Raw genomic sequence first — 9,616 nt, forward strand, 5'->3', positions numbered from 1 at the left:
GCTTTATTGTTTTTTTTCCTCAAGATTATTTAGTGATTCAGGCTCCTGTGTAGTTTCATATAATATGAGAATTGTTTTCTCTTTATCTGTACAAATGCCAGTGGGATTTTGATAGAGATTGCATTAAATCTGTAAATCACTTTGGGTAGTATGGAAACTTCAAGTCTTCCAATCTATGCACATGGGATGTCTTTCCATTTGTTTGTGTCTTTTTGATGGATGTTTTATAGTTTTCAGTGCACAAGAGTTTCAATTTCTTAGTTAAGTTTAACTAAGTATTTTATTATTTTTGGTGCCACTGTATTAGGAGATTATCTTCCTAATTTTCTCTTCAGCTAGTTTGTTGCTAGTGCATAGAAACACAATTACTTTTTAATGCTGATTTCATATCCTGCAACTTAACTGACAGTTTTTAAAATGGAGTCTTTAGGGTGTTCTCTATATAAGGCCATGCAATCAATTAATTGATTTTTGTATGTGAAGCATCTTTGCATCCAAAGGATAAATTCCACTTGTTCATAGTGTATGATTCTTTTAATGTGCTGTTGAATACAGTAATACAGTTTGTTAATATTCTGTTGAAGATTTTTGCATCTATGTTCACCAGGGATACTGGCTTGTAGTTTTCTTGCTAATGTATCTGTCTTTGATATCAGGGTATTTCTAGCCTCATAAAATGAGTTTGAGGCCGGGTGCGGTGGCTCACGCCTGTAATCCCAGCAATTTGGGAGGCCTAGGCGGTTGGATCACCTGAGGTCAGGAGTTGGAGACCAGCCTGACCAATATAGTGAAACCCGGTCTCTACTAAAAATACAAAAATTAGCCAGGCGTGCTGGCGGGCGCCTGTAGTCCCAGCTACTCGGGAGGCCGAGACAGGAGAATTGCTTGAATCCTGGAGGCACAGGTTGCAGTGAGCCGAGATCGTGCCACTGCACTCCAGCCTGGTGACAGAGAATGACTCTGTCTCAAAAAAAAAAAAGTTTATTATTTCCTCCCTTCTGCTAATTTTGGACTTAATTTGTTCTTCTACTTCTTTGAGGTATAAAAATTAGATTGTTTAGCCGGGCGCAGTGGCTCATGCCTGTAATCCCAGCACTTTGGGAGGCCGAGGCGGGCGGATCACCTGAGGTTGGGAGTTCAAGACTAGCCTGACCAACATAGAGAAACCCTGTCTCTACTAACAATACAGTATTAGCTGGGCGTGGTGGCGGGCGCCTGTAATCCCAGCAACTTGGGAGGCTGAGGCAAGAGAATTGCTTGAACCTGGGAGGCAGAGGTTGCGGTGAGCCGAGATTGTGCCATTGTACTCCAGCCTGGGCAACAAGAGTCAAACTCCGTCTCAGAAAAAAAAAAAAAAATTAGCCAGGTGTGGTGGTGCACACCTGTGATCCCAACTACTGGAGAGGCTGAAGCATGAGAATTGTTTGAACCTGGGAGGTTGCAGTGAGCTGAGATTGTGCCACTGCACTCTAGCCTGGATGACAGAGCGAGACCTTATATCCAAAAAAAAAAAAAAGAAAGGAAGAAAAAGAAACTTGGTATAATTTTGATCTTCTTAATTTTTTAAAGACATGCTTTGTAACCTAATGTGATCTATCCTGGAAAATGTTCTGTGTACACTTCAGAAGAATGTATGTTCTGCTGCTATTGGGTGGAATGTTCCGAATAGGTCTGTTAGGGCCATTTAATTTTCTTCTGATTTTTAACATATGGCTAGTATATGGGGACTATGACCTCCCTAGACAGGTAATTCAGGGAATTTTTTCTACTTTTAATTATCATGACCTCTAGTGTTTATTTCAGTTAACATCCGTAACTTTAGTTAAAAAGGACAAAACTCAAAACACCAAGGGGGCAACAGAGACTTGAAATTCCAGTAGGACTGTAGTTTTTGTTCCTAGTGGACCAAGAGGACTTACATGATTCTTCTGATTTTATGAATTCTCTCAGATTCTTGGAAGTAAATGTAATAGGCTGTCCCTTAGATAAAATCAGACCATATTGCAGATTCTGTATATTCTGAGATGATAAAGGGTAGAGGAGGCCATTATTAAAATGGCCTGAAATGTCATGCATGCTAGACCTTTAACTACTTCTCTAGTATTATTTAAAATCATACCATTTTTTTGCCTTACGCTTTCTACACTGGCTCTAGTGTATTAATTCCTCTTATTTATAAGGTTATCTCCCACCACAGGGCCTTTTTACCTGCCATTTCCTATTCTTGGAAAACTCTTCTTTCTCCAATGCATTCTCTAGACTCCAAAACAATAATTTTCTAGGGACTTTCCTAAACATTTAAGTGTGGGACACCTGCATTACTCATAGCAAAATGTATCTCTCCTCGTAGCAAGTTTTACATTAGTTTGTAAGCCAACTTGATTAATGTGTTTCTCCCTCAATGGAATGTAAGTTCTATTAAGGCAGGTACAATGTCTGTTCTTGTTCACCAATGAAGCCCTACTGTCTAACACATAGCCTAGTTTATAATAGGCACTCAATAAATATTAGTGAAAGAAATGTGTCACCTTCGCGCGGTGGCTCATGCCTGTAATCCCAGCACTTTGGGAGGCCGAGGTGGGCGGATCAGCTCAGGTCAGGGGTTCCAGACCAGCCTGGCCCATATAAGAAGCAGCTACCACCCCTAGGGCTGAGGGCTGAGATCGAGCACACAAAGAAGTATTCTCTTCCCCACCAGGGCTGAGATCTAGACCTGCATCCAGGTTGGGAGGGTAGAAAAAAAGTGCTCCAGCGGAAGGTGCAGGTCATGTGCCATCTAGAGTACCAAGGAAAACTGTTCATGGGGAAGTCTGTTACCAGAGATGCTCTAAAGGAGGTTCCCATGCACTGCAGGAGGTTCCTACTAGGGAAACTGCTCAGGCTGTGGGAGCCAGGCCACTGTGCACAGTAACGAGAGATTATTTCCTCCAGCAATGTCTCTCCATCGCCCTCTATTGACAAAAGTTAACATTGAGCTAAACTGGGAAAGAAAATACTTAAAGGGCCCAGCTCCGTTCCATTGTTATGGAGCAAGGAAAAGTGATTTTGGAGCTGAGAGGTAATAAATAGATAACCGGACAGAAGAGAAAAATGCTGAATTTCTTTTAATTGGTTCGAATTCAAACACACTTTTATATCCTTGTTCAAGTGCACAATCCATGGTGAAAGTTTAAGAGCTGTCAAAAATTCTGTTTTGGCTGGGCGCGGAGGCTCACACCTGTAATCCCAGCACTTTGGGAGGCCGAAGGGGGTGGATCACCTGAGGTCAGGAGTTCGAGACAAGCCTGGCCAACATGGCGAAACCCCATCTCTACTAAAAATACAAAAATTAGCCGAGCGTGGTGGTAATCCCAGCTACTCGGGAGGCTGAGGCAGGAGAATCGCTTGAACCAGGGAGGCGGGGGTTGCAGTGAGCCGAGATCGTGCCACTGCACTCCAGCCTGGGCAACAAGAGCGAAACTCTGTCTCAAAAACAAAAAAAAAAAAAGTGTTTCCTCTCTGTGCTTCAGCAAAAAAAGAGCAAGTCCAATTCCCCGAAGGGCTCAAAGCGAAGCGCTGTTCCTTAGAAATCCCCGAGGAAACTCCCTCCACGAAAAACCCGCAAGTGCTGCTCCCTGGATTCCAAGAAAGCCAGTCTCACCTTCGAGGTGCAGGCGGGTGGAGTTCTGGGACTGCGGTGCCTATTGGGATTGACACCACCGGGGCCACTCAGACGGAGATCAGAAAAGGAGGATGAGGGCGAGGGTTCGGCGTGGGGTAGAGAAAGGTGTGACGCGGGATTCAGCGCCACGTCGCCGGGTGACGGAAGGAGTACAGAAGTTGAGGGTTCACGTGCTCGGCAAAACGCAAAGATTCTATTCGTTCAAATGAAAATACTCAAAAGCACAACTAGCGGTGGAATAAAAAGCTACGCTTCTTGTTTCCGCCCGGTTTCGAACCGGGGACCTTTCGCGTGTTAGGCGAACGTGATAACCACTACACTACGGAAACCGCCTGTGGCAGTAGCTCTTCTTTCTTACTTAAAAGACTAGTCATGAATTCTCCCCCTTTCCCTCCACCCACCCCCCCCCCAATAATTTTTTTTGATTATGGTGAATTGCACACTTTTACATTTGCTATTTATAATATAAAAACTCGATGTCCTAATTTAAGTTGAGGAACATTTGATAAATAATTGGTTTGTACTTTCTTGTATAATAAACTATTTCCTAGTAGTTACTTATATAAAGAAGAGGCATAGAATTTTGGAAAGGTAATTTGTTAAGATTTATGCATCTATGAATCTATGAACTAATTTTTAAACCTATTTCTAGTATTTAGATGTTCTTCTCAATGTTTTATACTTTAAAAAATACTGATTGCGAAGCATTTGGATGGTAGTATAGAGAGGAGGCATCTCCTTAGTCCTTATGAACTGGCAGGGCAGATCTGGCAGGGATCTTTGGAGCCAAAATATCTGAGTACAGTTCCTTCCTCTGCCACTTTCTCATCATGTGTAGGGTTTCAGGCAAGCTATTTGGCTTCTTCATGACTCTGTCTGTGCTGGTTAAATGGATATGGATACAGTATCTACCGCATAGAATTATCATAAACTCAATTAAGAAAAACTCCCTGAAATGTTTCAGACAGTGCTCAACTTACAGAAGTAGCTACTGCTTTTATTTTTAGTATTACTTTTAGCCTTGTCAAGCCTCCTGAGTCAAGATCTATCCTTGTCATTTCGGGTTTACATTTGAGCAAGTTAAGGCTTGAACAATGTGCTGAGGTTATGCTAGCTGGGAAGGGACACCACCAGGTGTGTTTGTCTCCAGAACTGGTGTTCTTGACCACCATGCTATACTAGGTAGTTTTATAAACCCCTGTTTATGACAAAAAAGGATTATAGAGGATATTATGGACCTCCTTATTTCCACGATCCTACTTCAACAATTAGTTTCTCCTCCCTCTGCCAAGCCCCCAGGATAATTTAAAGCAAATTTTGACATTTTCATCTAGCAACAGCTTTTTGTGGCATTTTCATAGCATATGCTTCCATTTAACTTTGCAGTTAATGAGGAAATGTGTTGAGCTGTTCTCCACTGGGTGGGAGAGATGCCATGCAGGGAGTCCTAAGCTTCCCATTGTCCCTCAGATCAGTAAAGAAGACCAGCCCTAAGCTGCTGACCACAGGTTCATGGGACTCTTCTGAGGGAATGTGAGGCCCAGAACTTATGCTCGTGATTCTCCAGGTGGACTATTCCTAAGATTCCCTGCCATACCCCCTTCTAGTGCAGAGGGTCTCTGGTATGGCCCACAAGTCTTAATTTTTAGAAGCTTCCAGGTGATTCAGAAGCTGAGGACCTTTGAGAAGTAAGATTTTGACAATGCTTTCATTAATGACAAATTTGTTTCATCTTAAAAAACAAAACTTCACCCTGGTATGTGTGGAGGAGGACACTATAGTGAAATTAAAGAAAAAAAAAAGTCAAATGATCTGTTCCCTCCATCTACCTGAGGTTTTCTTGCTTGGCATTTGCAAAGAAATTGGGCGCATGGGTGAATACTTTGATTGCTATAAATAGTAGAGTTTGGCCGTTGATTTTAGTACAATAAAAGTGCAAGGGCCAGAAACATACCACCACCTTGACAGTTTCTGGGAAGAAACTTAACGGCACCTTCTGGACCCAATCTGCGTGGCGCAGTGGCCTAAAGAGGCGACCGAACCTGCATCCCCAGCTCCGCCTTTCCGGTCCCTGCACACCCCGGCAGCCTCCGCGCGATTCTTCCCTCCCCAGACACCCGCCGCCACACAAAGGCGCTGCGTCCTGGCGGCCAGGGCTTAGTCTAGGCCCGGCAGGGTTTTCTGGAAGACCAGACGGCCACCAGGTCACGAGGTGGGAAGGGAAGAGAGGTTCGACGCTGCCTCAGGCCTGGGCCTGGCCGGTGGGAGACACAGCAAGGACTCTGGGAGCCTGCAGAGCAGAGGCCGCCGCGGGGCCGGGCCCCCGCCTCCTCCTCAGGTCCAGGATCAGAGGGTCTGCAGGGCCACAGAGCAGCTGGCCGCGCTCCGCTTCCCACCGCGCTCTCTGCCGGAACTCATGTGGTTGTTTATCATTGTTTAGCTGAATTTATTTGCTGTAACAGTTTGTGTGTGTGTGTGTGTGTGTGTGTGTGTGTGTGTGTGTGTGTGTAATTTTCAGGGTTTTCTATATATAAAAATCGTGTCACGGCCAGGCTTGGTGGCTCACACCGGTAATCCCAGCACTTTGGGAGGCCAAGGCAGGAGGATCGCCTGAGTCCAGGAGTTCGAGACCAGCCTGGGCAACATAGCGAGACCCTAGTCTCTAAAATTTTTTTTATTAGCAGGGCGTGGTGGCAGGCCCCTGTGGTCCCAGCTACTCCGGAGGATGATGCAGGGTAATCGCTTGAACCAGGGAAGTCGAGGCTGCAGTGAGGCATAATTGCTCTGCTGCACCCCAGCCTGGGTGACAAAAAGAGATCCCATCTCTCAAAAAAAAGTCATGTTATCTGTGAACATAGATAATTTTACTTTTTCCTTGCCAATATTGTGCTAAATAACATGGTGAAAGTGGGCACCCATTATTCCTGATTGTAGGAGAAAAATTTTCAGTCTTTCGCTGTTGAGAATGATATTAGTTGTATGTTTTTCATAATTGGGCATTATCATGTTGAGGAAGTTTCCTTCTATTCCTGGTTTAAAGTGTGTGTGTGTGTGTGTGTGTGTGTGTGTGTGTGTGTGTTTTGTTTGTTTTGACAGGGTCTTGCTCTGTCACCCAAGCTGGAGTGCAGTGGCCGCGATCTCGGCTCACTACAGCTTGGACCTCCAGGGCTCAAGCAATCCTTCGACTTCATCCTGCCAAGTAGCGAGGATCATAGGCGTACAATACCACATTTAGAAGTCCCTGAGAAAATTATCTTAGAGGAAAACTTGCAAGTCCGACTATTGGTTTTCCAAGGAAGCCAGTCTCGCCTGTGAGGGGGATCCTGCTCGCCCTGGGCGCCTACTCAGACACCATGGGAAATGGGGGGTGGGGCTCAGAGCGGGCAGGCTTGGTTTTTTTTCCCCCTCCGAACTCCTGAGTTCCAGTGATCTGCCTGACTCAGCCTCCCACAGTGCTGGGATTACAGGTGTGAGCCACTGCACCTGGCAAAAAGGTGCTGAATTTTGTCAAGTACTTTTTCTGTATCAGTTAAGATTATTATAGTTTTTTTTTCCCTTCATTCAGTTAATGTGGTATATATTTCATTGACTTTTGTATGCTGAATCATCCTCACATTCCAGGAACAAATCCTACTTGGTTATGGTGTATAAACCTTTCAATATTTTGCTAAATTCAGTTTGCTAGTATTTTGTTGAGGAATTTTGCGTGAATATTCATAAGGGATATTGGTCAGTAGTTTTCATTTTCTGTAATGTCTCTGTCTAGCTTTAGTATCAGGATAATGCTAGCCTCATAAAATGAGTTGGAAATATTCCCTCCTCTTTGATTTTGTGGAAGAATGTGAGAAAGATGGGTGTTAATTCTTTAAATTTGAAAGATGGGTGTTAATTCTTTAAATTTGGTAGAATTCAATAGTGAAGCCATCTGGTTCTGGACTTTTCTTTGTTGAGATATTACAGATTACTTCTTCAATATTTTTACCAGTTACAGGTCTATGCAGATTTCTGCTTATTTATGATTAAATTTTGGTAGATTGTGTGCTTTTAGAAGGTTGTCCACTTCATCTAGGTTATCCAATTTGCTGGCATATAATTGTCCATAGTATTCTTTAATAATCCTTTCTTATTTCTGCAAAATTGGTAGTAATGTCTCCACTTTAATTTCTGAGTTTAGTAATCTGAGTCTTCTTTTCCCCTTAGTCAATCTTGCTAAATGTTTGTCAATTTCAGTGAACTTTTCAAAGAGCCAACTTTTGGTTTCATTGGTTTTCTTTATTGTTTCCAGTCTGTCCTTCCTGATGGCCTGCCTTTTCTAACAGCCTGTCCTATGGATTTAGCACTTACTAGGCAGCCCACAGTTGCATAAGCCAATTCCTTGTTCAAAAAATCAATCTCTCCCTCATATAAATATCTATCTTGATGATTCTACTTAAACTGAACATACCCACCTAACCAGCACATGGCTCAACAGTATCTCCAGTTCTTTTCTAGTCACTACCCACTCTTCCCAGAGGGAACCAGTGTTCTGACTTCTAACAGCTGAAGGGAGTCTTGCTAGCTTTGTAATTTAAATCAATGGAACCACAGAGTGCGTCCCCTTTTGTGTCTGTTTTATTTTTGTCAAGTTTGTGAGGTTCATACATATAGCTGTAGATTGTTCTTTCTTATTGGAACTGATTATTCTGTGCAAACTTATTCATGTGACGGCTGGCACTTGGGATGTCTCTAGTTCTTTTGGGTGTGATGAATAGGTTGCCGGGCAATCTAGCAAATATATTTGGTGAACACAGCTACTCATTTGTGGTAGGCAAATATCAATCAGGATGTGATATTGTTGATTTTAATAAGTGAAAAGTCTGAGAGATATGAAAGGATTACAGGCAAATAAAAAAAATGTGAACAGGAAATGTTTCCAAACATGGATTATCCAGACATACACATACCATCCTCCACTTGGAGGGAATTCTACCCACATGTTTCCTTGGTATAGTAATTATCATACTTGCCTAACACACAAAAGGCCCTTAGTTCAGAACTGGGTGGAAACATTGTACTTTTTTCTCACTCCTAGATATCAAACACATAAAACAACTTATATTCTCCCTCCTTCGTCCAGAGCCATTTCAAGAACCTCTGTTCTCCTTCCTTTGTCCTGAGCAAGCTGAAGCACTCATCACCAGCGCCCTCCTCTCCGGCCATGCTCTGCAATTGCCTGCCTGCTCTGAGCCCCACCCCACTTTCCCATGGCATCTATCTGAGTAGGCACCTGAGGCATGCAGGACCCCGCCTCGCCAATGAGACTGGCTTCCTTAAAACACCAAAAGTTGGACTTGTGAGTTTTCGTCCAAGATAATTTTCTCAGGGATTTCTTTTTTTTTTTTTTTTTTTGAGACGGAGTCTCGCTCTGTCGCCCAGGCTAGAGTGCAGTGGTGCAATCTCGGCTCACTGCAAGCTCCGCCTCCCGGGTTCACGCCATTCTCCTGCCTCAGCCTCTCCGAGTAGCTGGGACTACAGGCGCCCGCAACCGCGCCCGGCTAATTTTTTGTATTTTTAGTAGAGACGGGGTTTCACCGTGGTCTCGATCTCCTGACCTCGTGATCCGCCCGCCTCGGCCTCCCAAAGTGCTGGGATTACAAGCGTGAGCCACCGCGCCCGGCCTTTCTCAGGGATTTCTAAGAAGGAAGAGGGTTCCGCTTTCAGCAAAGCAGAGAATTGGATAATCTATTGTCTGCTCTTTACCCCTAAGCACAGAGAGGATTTTCATAAAATAGGTGAGTGGACACTTAGAAACAAATCAATTTCTCTTCTCTTTCACAATTTAAGATTGTGTCATTTAAAATTTGTCATTTAAAGTTTCATTGTAGTAAAGAAGACAATTCTGTAACTTTCTTTTTCCCTCTATAATCAACATGTAACTCCTCACCCAATTGTTTCAATAAACTCTCCATCCAAATT

General features: G+C 43.5%; 1 non-coding gene across 1 annotated transcript; it reads right to left on the reverse strand.

The window, feature by feature from the left end:
- Window positions 1–3,917: 3,917 nt before the first annotated feature.
- TRNAV-AAC (transfer RNA valine (anticodon AAC)) lies at window positions 3,918–3,990 on the reverse strand. Its single transcript has one exon. It is a non-coding gene; the product is annotated as a tRNA-Val (tRNA).
- Between the last annotated feature and the right edge of the window lie 5,626 nt (window positions 3,991–9,616).

The sequence above is a fragment of the Hylobates moloch genome, unplaced genomic scaffold, assembly GCF_009828535.3.
Source record: "Hylobates moloch isolate HMO894 unplaced genomic scaffold, HMol_V3 SCAFFOLD_20, whole genome shotgun sequence".
Lineage (NCBI taxonomy): Eukaryota > Metazoa > Chordata > Mammalia > Primates > Hylobatidae > Hylobates > Hylobates moloch.